The sequence below is a fragment of the Triticum aestivum genome, chromosome 2A (assembly GCF_018294505.1).
Source record: "Triticum aestivum cultivar Chinese Spring chromosome 2A, IWGSC CS RefSeq v2.1, whole genome shotgun sequence".
NCBI classification, from domain to species: Eukaryota; Viridiplantae; Streptophyta; class Magnoliopsida; order Poales; family Poaceae; genus Triticum; species Triticum aestivum.
This window is the reverse complement of record NC_057797.1, coordinates 600,253,971-600,261,491: the sequence shown is the minus strand read 5'-3', so window position 1 is coordinate 600,261,491 and position 7,521 is coordinate 600,253,971.

The window sequence follows — 7,521 nt, the reverse complement described above, 5'->3', positions numbered from 1 at the left end:
ATATATCTTTAAACACGATGAGCTTTTTAAAACTACCTTTCAAAGAAGGGAGCGCCATATCAACCAATACAAAAGAAATATCTAACTTGGAAAGCCTTCTCTGCTTCTAGTTTTTTCTTCTTGATAATCACTTTCGCCATGATATTTCCGCATTGTGATTGTACCAAATCATCCACACCTTTCTTTCTTTTCCTTTTCCTTTTATCGCTACTAGATGGATACTTTCTTCTAGATGACATGATAAGACAATGTTGAAAATAAGAAGAAAAAAAAATACATCACTTCACAATTGTTGAAAACTGCCTATGTGTCGGTTGTTCATTTAGGAGTCTATGAACAACAATATGAATATAAGATATTACCTTGGAGGGTCGGATCATTGATGGACGGGGAGCAAAGCGGGGTTGCACCGGCCGCTGGGGAATTGAAATCGGCGGAGGACCTGACTGAATTAAAAAGGAAAATTCGGTTTTTAGGAGAAAAAGGAAAAGGGAGCTCTGAGTGCACAGTCGTGATTCGCCAAGAAACAAAGCATCAGCGGCCGCTGGGAAATTGGGAATCGCTGCTTGAATGCTGAATGCATGCGTGATGGAATAGGAAGGGATCAACCGGTTCCTTTTTTTGAGGTGCACGTACTAATCTGGGAACCAATCGAAAGCGATCAATTAATTCCTTTTTATTGACGTGCACATACTAAATGGAATGAATCAGAAGGGATCAATCATATCTTTTTTTGGACATTGATAACGTCCATACGTGTAATGGGAGCGACACACGTCTATAACACACAGACTACGCCACGTCACCGCATAAATGCATGTGAGAATCTTTTTAGATTTCCAGTTTTTAAACTGTTTTATCTTTTTAATGAAAAATCCGATTAAAGATCCGTTTTCATCATTAAATCCATCGCGACTAGATCTTCGAAACTAGATCTCATATCAATATGTTTCAACGACTTTTAAAAGTTGTCATGTCTATTGCACATGAATTGCCATGGTGTTTACACTGAAGTTGCCAGGATAGTTTCAACTATTTTCTTCTACATTTAAAAGTAATTTTTGACATATTATAAAATGGGGAAGTAAGAAACTAGATTTGCCATGAACCATAAACTAAAATTTCCATGATACGTGCACTTAAAATTGCCATGCTTCATACAAAAAATAATTTTCATGGTTAAAGTACTGGAATTATCATGGTCAAAATACTAAAATTGTCATGCTCTATAAACTCAAATTTTCATATGGCAACTTTAGTGTAACACTATGCCAACTACTTACAGTGAAGTTGCCAGGATATGTTTCAACTATTTTCTTCTACATTTAAAAGTAACTTTTGACATATTATAAAATGGGAAATTAAGAAACTAGATTTGCCATGAATCATAAACTAAAATTTCCATGATACATGCACTTAAAATTGCCATGCTTCATACAAAAAATAATTTTCATGGTTAAAGTACTGGAATTGTCATGGTCAAAATACTAAAATTGTCATGCTCTATAAACTAAAATTTCCATATGGCAACTTTAGTGTAACACTATGGCAACTACAGTTTAAACATCATGGCAACTTTTGGCCAAAAAAATTCATCGAAACATATCAATATGTGATCTAGTTTTGAAGATCTCGTTGAGACAGGTTTAATGGTGAAAAGGAATTTTTAATTGGATTTTTAATTAGGAGATAAAACATTTTTAAGCCGAAAGCTAAAAAGATTTTCGCTGATGTCATCTGTTTTAATGTGGGAAAATGAATGGTACTCGAGGCATTTGAGCCATGTTGCTTCGTGCCACACGTGTGGACGTTAACATTTGTGATTCTTTTTCTACGTGCACATACTAAATGAAACGAATCGAGCACTAGCTCATCTTCCCTGAGACGCTGTGTGCGTACGTTATGTTTTTTAGCGAAAGCATACGCCATAGGCCATACCCTACGTGCACACCGGGAAGGGCCCTCTCAATTTTGGGGGCCCGGGGCGGCCGCCCCCCTGCCCCTCCCCAGGGCCATCCCTGTATATAGGGTAGTCAAAAATATTACGCGGTGTCCTGTGAAACCGGTTGGTCTTACCTAGGTCTGCCACTGTTCATCCCCACTCCGGTTACTGAATAATAAATAAGGGGTCTTCTTCGTGGATGCGGCTAAAAGTAGTCTACGTTTACCCCTGCTGCAATGACCAGGGACAAAGGGAGATAGGCTCTGTCACTAACCTACCTCTGCAACCAGCTGTCTCGCCAGCAGTAATAACCTTCCGTACAAAATTGGCATATGTTGGATACTCGACTTCACCCAACACCAAAAAGACTATTAACATAAACATATAAAGATGGTATCAAATCCTAAAAACAAATGATCTATTACATACTAGGGTTCCTCCGTATCCCCGAGAACTAGGGAAACTGCTCACTCATTGAGGGCACACACGTTACGAGATGAATTATTATGATCATGATGAGTTCACAAAAGTAATACAAGATTAAATCCACTCCAACTACTTTATTACAATGGATAGAGATGAGATGGTGATAGTGATGATGTTGGTGGTGATGCCCTCTTGATGCAACATTACGGCAGTGAAGTCCTTGGGTCGATTCCCCCTCCAGTTACCTTGCGAAGGCTAGGGTTTCATGTCCTGGATGTGTTTCGAGAGGTCGTGGGCATCTGATCCCTGATCCGAGCACTTAGGGTGGAAGTAGTTAACCAGGAGAAGCCGGTGCCGCTTGGTACGACCACGGGTACAAGCGCCCGCGCTCGTACCGTTGGTCGTTTTGCGCTCTAGAAGCTGGCACAAGCTCCCAAGTTCCTCCAAATGCTTTATTTTGTATGGTAAGTGATAATCACGTAAATTGACGTGATTCCATCATAATTTCCCTGAGTTTTTTCTATAGTAACCCCCTTACTCAGAAAGGCGTATTACGAGGAAAACCGACAAAAAACAAGCATGAATGCAGTAAATTTTCAGAAAGCCTACCATATAGGCACAAAATATAAAGTCTAAAAACATCACATATTTTGGACTCATCACCCACCAGTCTGGACGGATCGTTGTTCGATTTGGGAGTTAGCGTTGGAGATGCGTAAAGTCAACCAATATACAATGAATGATCTTTGACAGATATACAATCACCAAAGCTAAGGAAATAACAAGCAACAAGTAAAACACATGTCTCGTGCCACACAATCTCAATGTCCTGATGAGTATGGAGAAAAGGTTTCTGTCTTCCGGTATGTAGGTTTCGGAGACACTTGCAGAACACGTTAATAACTCTTGATTATGTTTTTGCATGGTGCGCTCCAGTCTTTTCTTTCTCCATAGATCCTTCAAGAATTCATCACCATGGAGGCGACTCCTAGTTGTAAATGACAAGTAACGTTTCTTGTCACTGACCAAATAAAACAAACCAGCTTCAAGTCGGCGCTCGCTGTATTTTCTAAGCGCATTGTTTATTGTGCAGGATGCTTTTTCAATTGGTCCGTATTTTTCCCTATAAATCGGCCATGTATGGATCATGTGGTCGTCAATGAACGTGACAAGCCTCCATCTGCCCTCATGAAGCTGTCTTTCGTGGTACAGTGCCGTTGACTTAAGTACAACTGTAGGTTTAGCCAACGCCCTCATGCCATACTCGTCACGAATACATAGCCTGAACATCTTCTTTGGTCTGCTAACCTTGTGATCTTTTCCTAAAACTAGAGACCCAACCTTCTGCTTGAAAACAAATAAGAACATCTTCGTCGAATTCTTCGGTTGGCGTTTGGTCCTGTGTATGACATGAACATTCTAAATTAACATTCAATGATCTCTCAAAGAAGACCCCTACGAGCCAGTAGTAAATAGGCAAGAAAAAGGCGTACTGGAATATACATGCATGAACAGCTCAAAAAAATATAAAAGCACAAATAAACAACCCTTGTTTTTATGTACCTGCAGCTGCCAACGAAGGCAGTAGTCTTCATCTGAGAACCCGGCCGGCGAATCGATGGAGGACTATTTTTTTCTCGGGGGAGAACGGAGGACTAATTAAGAAGCCCTTTTGTGTTATAATAACACGTTTTGTTCTTGCCTCTCTAATATTTAAGGAAGGGCACATACGCCCGAATCAGACTATTGATCCGTTACTTTCAATCAGATGAGTCGGATTAGAAGCACATCAAGGATCTGGTACAGAAGCCTGCGCGTGATATGTTAGTTCTCTTTTTGTACGGAAGCCTGCGCGTGATAGGAGAATCATAGGACGTGTACGAACAGGAAAACTGAAACTAGAAAACCAACGCACACACGTGGGACCGTGGCGCATCCAACACAAGAGACCAGAACAGCACACGCGTACACGCAGAGCCATGGCCGTTCCGTTCGTGCTGCTGCGGCTGTTCGTCAGCGGCGCAGCGACCGGGAGCTCACGCGAGGTTGCGTGGGGCACGTCGGAGGGCGCGTTGTCGCTGTGCACAGGGAAGCAGACGATCGGTGGCCTGCAGCGCGCGTGCGGTGGCGATGGAAGTCCGAGGCACGAGCCGTGCTGAAGCGCAAGATGTTGGGCGACGCGGAGGGGTCGTGGTGCCGGCGTTGCGGCGCGGTGACCGTGGAGGAACAGGCTGGGTCTCGATCCGCTGTTTGCGGGCTGCAGATCCGCTCATCCCGCAAGGGCTGGTGCGGACAGAGGCGTCGGTGACTCCAGGCGAGGGGAGGCATGGCTGCGGCTCTGGTCTGCGAGGGCGGCAAGAGCGGGATCTGGGTCCTGCCTAATGGCACCCTGATGGGCAGATATGGGGTTTTGAGGACGCGGCCCCGAAACGGAGGTCGGACCTCTTGTCGGCGAGGTGAATGTGTTGCAGGTTGGTGTTTGGTGGACCTCAATGGAGGGCTGTCGTGCTGCGTGGTGTGTGCTCCGGCGATTTATGTGGAGGAGGTTCGGCCGAAAGTCTTGCCCGACCGTTGGTCGGTGCCGGTAGTGGTGGCGTTTGTTCTGACGTCATTTTTCTCCTTGGGCGGACACTGAGATCAGAAGCAACATTAAGGGGCATGTACAATGGAGGTAGTACCCTGCTACTGCCCCATCTGCCAATAAGATAAAGAAAATTTGAAGCTACATGCATTACAAAACTTACCCAACGCATGGGATGGTCTCATATATTTTACTGGGTCCCACGATGACTCTCCTATCATCAACTTTATTTGCATGTAGATCGATTTTTCCTCACTGCACATTCTCTCCCTCTCCTTTCTTTCATGGAGGACCACACTTTTTGGCTGAAGAAGCTAGCTCCTCTATAAGCTACACCAAGCCTCTGCAAGCTATAGTCTCTTCTACGAATTTTCTCCATGGCAGCATTCATCCAACGTAGAATCACGGGGCATCTGTCCAAGCTGGACCACTGGCCATGCCCTTAGGGACACTATTTGCTCGAACCAGGAAGAAAAGGGTATATACACTGTTCGCTCCGCTTATGCAATGCAATTCCAGGGGAGGCTCTCATCAAACTTCGACAAACTCATTTGTAGGACATGGGCACCGGGGAAAGTCAAGATGTTCTCCTGGTTGTTGTTCCAAAATCGCCTCTGGTGCAACGACGGGCCGCAGCGACGAGGATGGGTAAACAATTAGTTCTCCAGCTGTGTTACTGCAACCTGGAAACAACCCAACACCTATTCCGGAACCGCCCAGATGCAAGGGAGGTTTGGAGCTGGCTCGGGCAGTGGAGGGGATCCCACCATCCGGCCCCTATTGAAGCTTGGGACCACAATCAATCGCTGGAAATTGTGAGGGCGAGCATCAACACAGCGGAGCATGCCCAACAGAGTGGAACAAAAACGATGCTGTTGTTAGCTTCTTGGGAGCTTTGGCAAGAGCGAAACAAGTGCACCTTCAGGGGGAAGGCACCTTCGTCTTCAAACATCACAAGAGAAATCAGAAACTCCATCGACATATGGAGAGTTGCAGGAGCAAAATGTTTAGAGCATCCCTTCGGGAAATCACCATGAGAATAGGCTAGACTATTGGCCAGCAACTTGTGTTGCTATGGCCCAAACTGTTTTGTTTCCCTTTTCTTTTCCTTTTTATCTTGGTCTTTGGATACTCGTCACCTTATTGTTTTCTTGCAGCTTCCTGCTAATGCTAATGAAATAGCCAGCAAGTGCTGGTCCTTTCAACAAAAATTCCTCCTTGGAGATGTTAAGCTCTTCTCCATCCCTTTCGAGGGTGGGCTCTTCAGGAGAAATCCTATCTCTAGTTGTCGGTGTGGGCGATAGCTACGACTACATTGTGTCCTCTTGGGAGGTGTTATCTTGGAGAGTTTGCACGCGCCTACGTCCATAGTTCCCCCATGTTATCATGAGTAGTGGATGTCGAGGAGGCAACACGGGTTGTTGATGTTGTTGCACCAAGGCGGCAGCCTTCGGAACCATTCGGTGATTCCATGGGACAGGGCAACGTCTTGGCGATGGCCTGGGTGGCAATCTTGTGCTGCGAGTATGACAGACTTGTCGGCCCAATTGACACAACCCAAAGGGTGTGGTCTTTTTTATATCGGGTGGCGACCCCGGATGAGTTCGTGCGACGATCGTGGTCTATGTGCGGCTTCCCCGTGTAGCTTGGGCTACATCGGTCAGGTCTTACGGCATTGCAACTCGAAGGCGATTGGTGGTATGTCGCCGCGACGGCCCTGAAAGTTGGTGTTCGCGGATTGCGTCAGGCGCAATGGAGTGGTGCATGTCGGGGCGGCTACGCTGAGAGTTTCTGCAACTTCAAGGGAATTGTCCTCGTGTCGTGCGAGCAACGAGGTTGCCATCAAAGTTGGTCATCGGCGTGTCAGGCGGGACACTTGGCACATGGTCTTTGGAGGATGCTTGCTTTGCAACCTATGCTTAAGAGTTCAGGTCTTCTCCCATAGCAGTCTCAACTTCTTCTCTCTCGCAATGGTGGGAGGTTAGTTAGTTTCAGCGGAGCAGATTTCTCGTTTTGCTTGTGTTTGTGAGGTTGTTGTGTGTGACATTCGGATAATTAAACTACAGAAATTCCATGCTAATGATGCCATGTCATTATGATTACTGTCGCTAAATTCGCGTTGGTTCGAATCCGCTCCAAATTCGAATTTAAAATAAAGTCAAATAAGTTATTTCTTCAGCCAGTAAAGCTAAAATGTTCACAATATTCTATAAATTCCCCTGATCATTGTCATGTTGAAACCAACCTCATTTGGATTACCAAAATCCCCCTGGGTTTTAATTTTGTGGTCCAGCAGCAATTAAGTTGGCCTTTTTCAATTTCTAAAAAAATTGTTAGGCAACTCCTTTTGGCCCCAAACTTTTTGTGCCATCTCAAGATGTTGTGTTAAAATTATGTGCCAAGTTTTGTTCAAAGCGAAAATCATTTAGTGTCCCAACTAAATGCAAAACAGTGAAAGAAAATTAGAAACCAAATTTAGAAAAAGGGGAGAAAAGAACTCGTTGTTGGACTGGGCTCTAGTGCATAGTGCACAGCCTAGCCCATCTCCCCCCTCATCCCCTTCTCTGTTCAC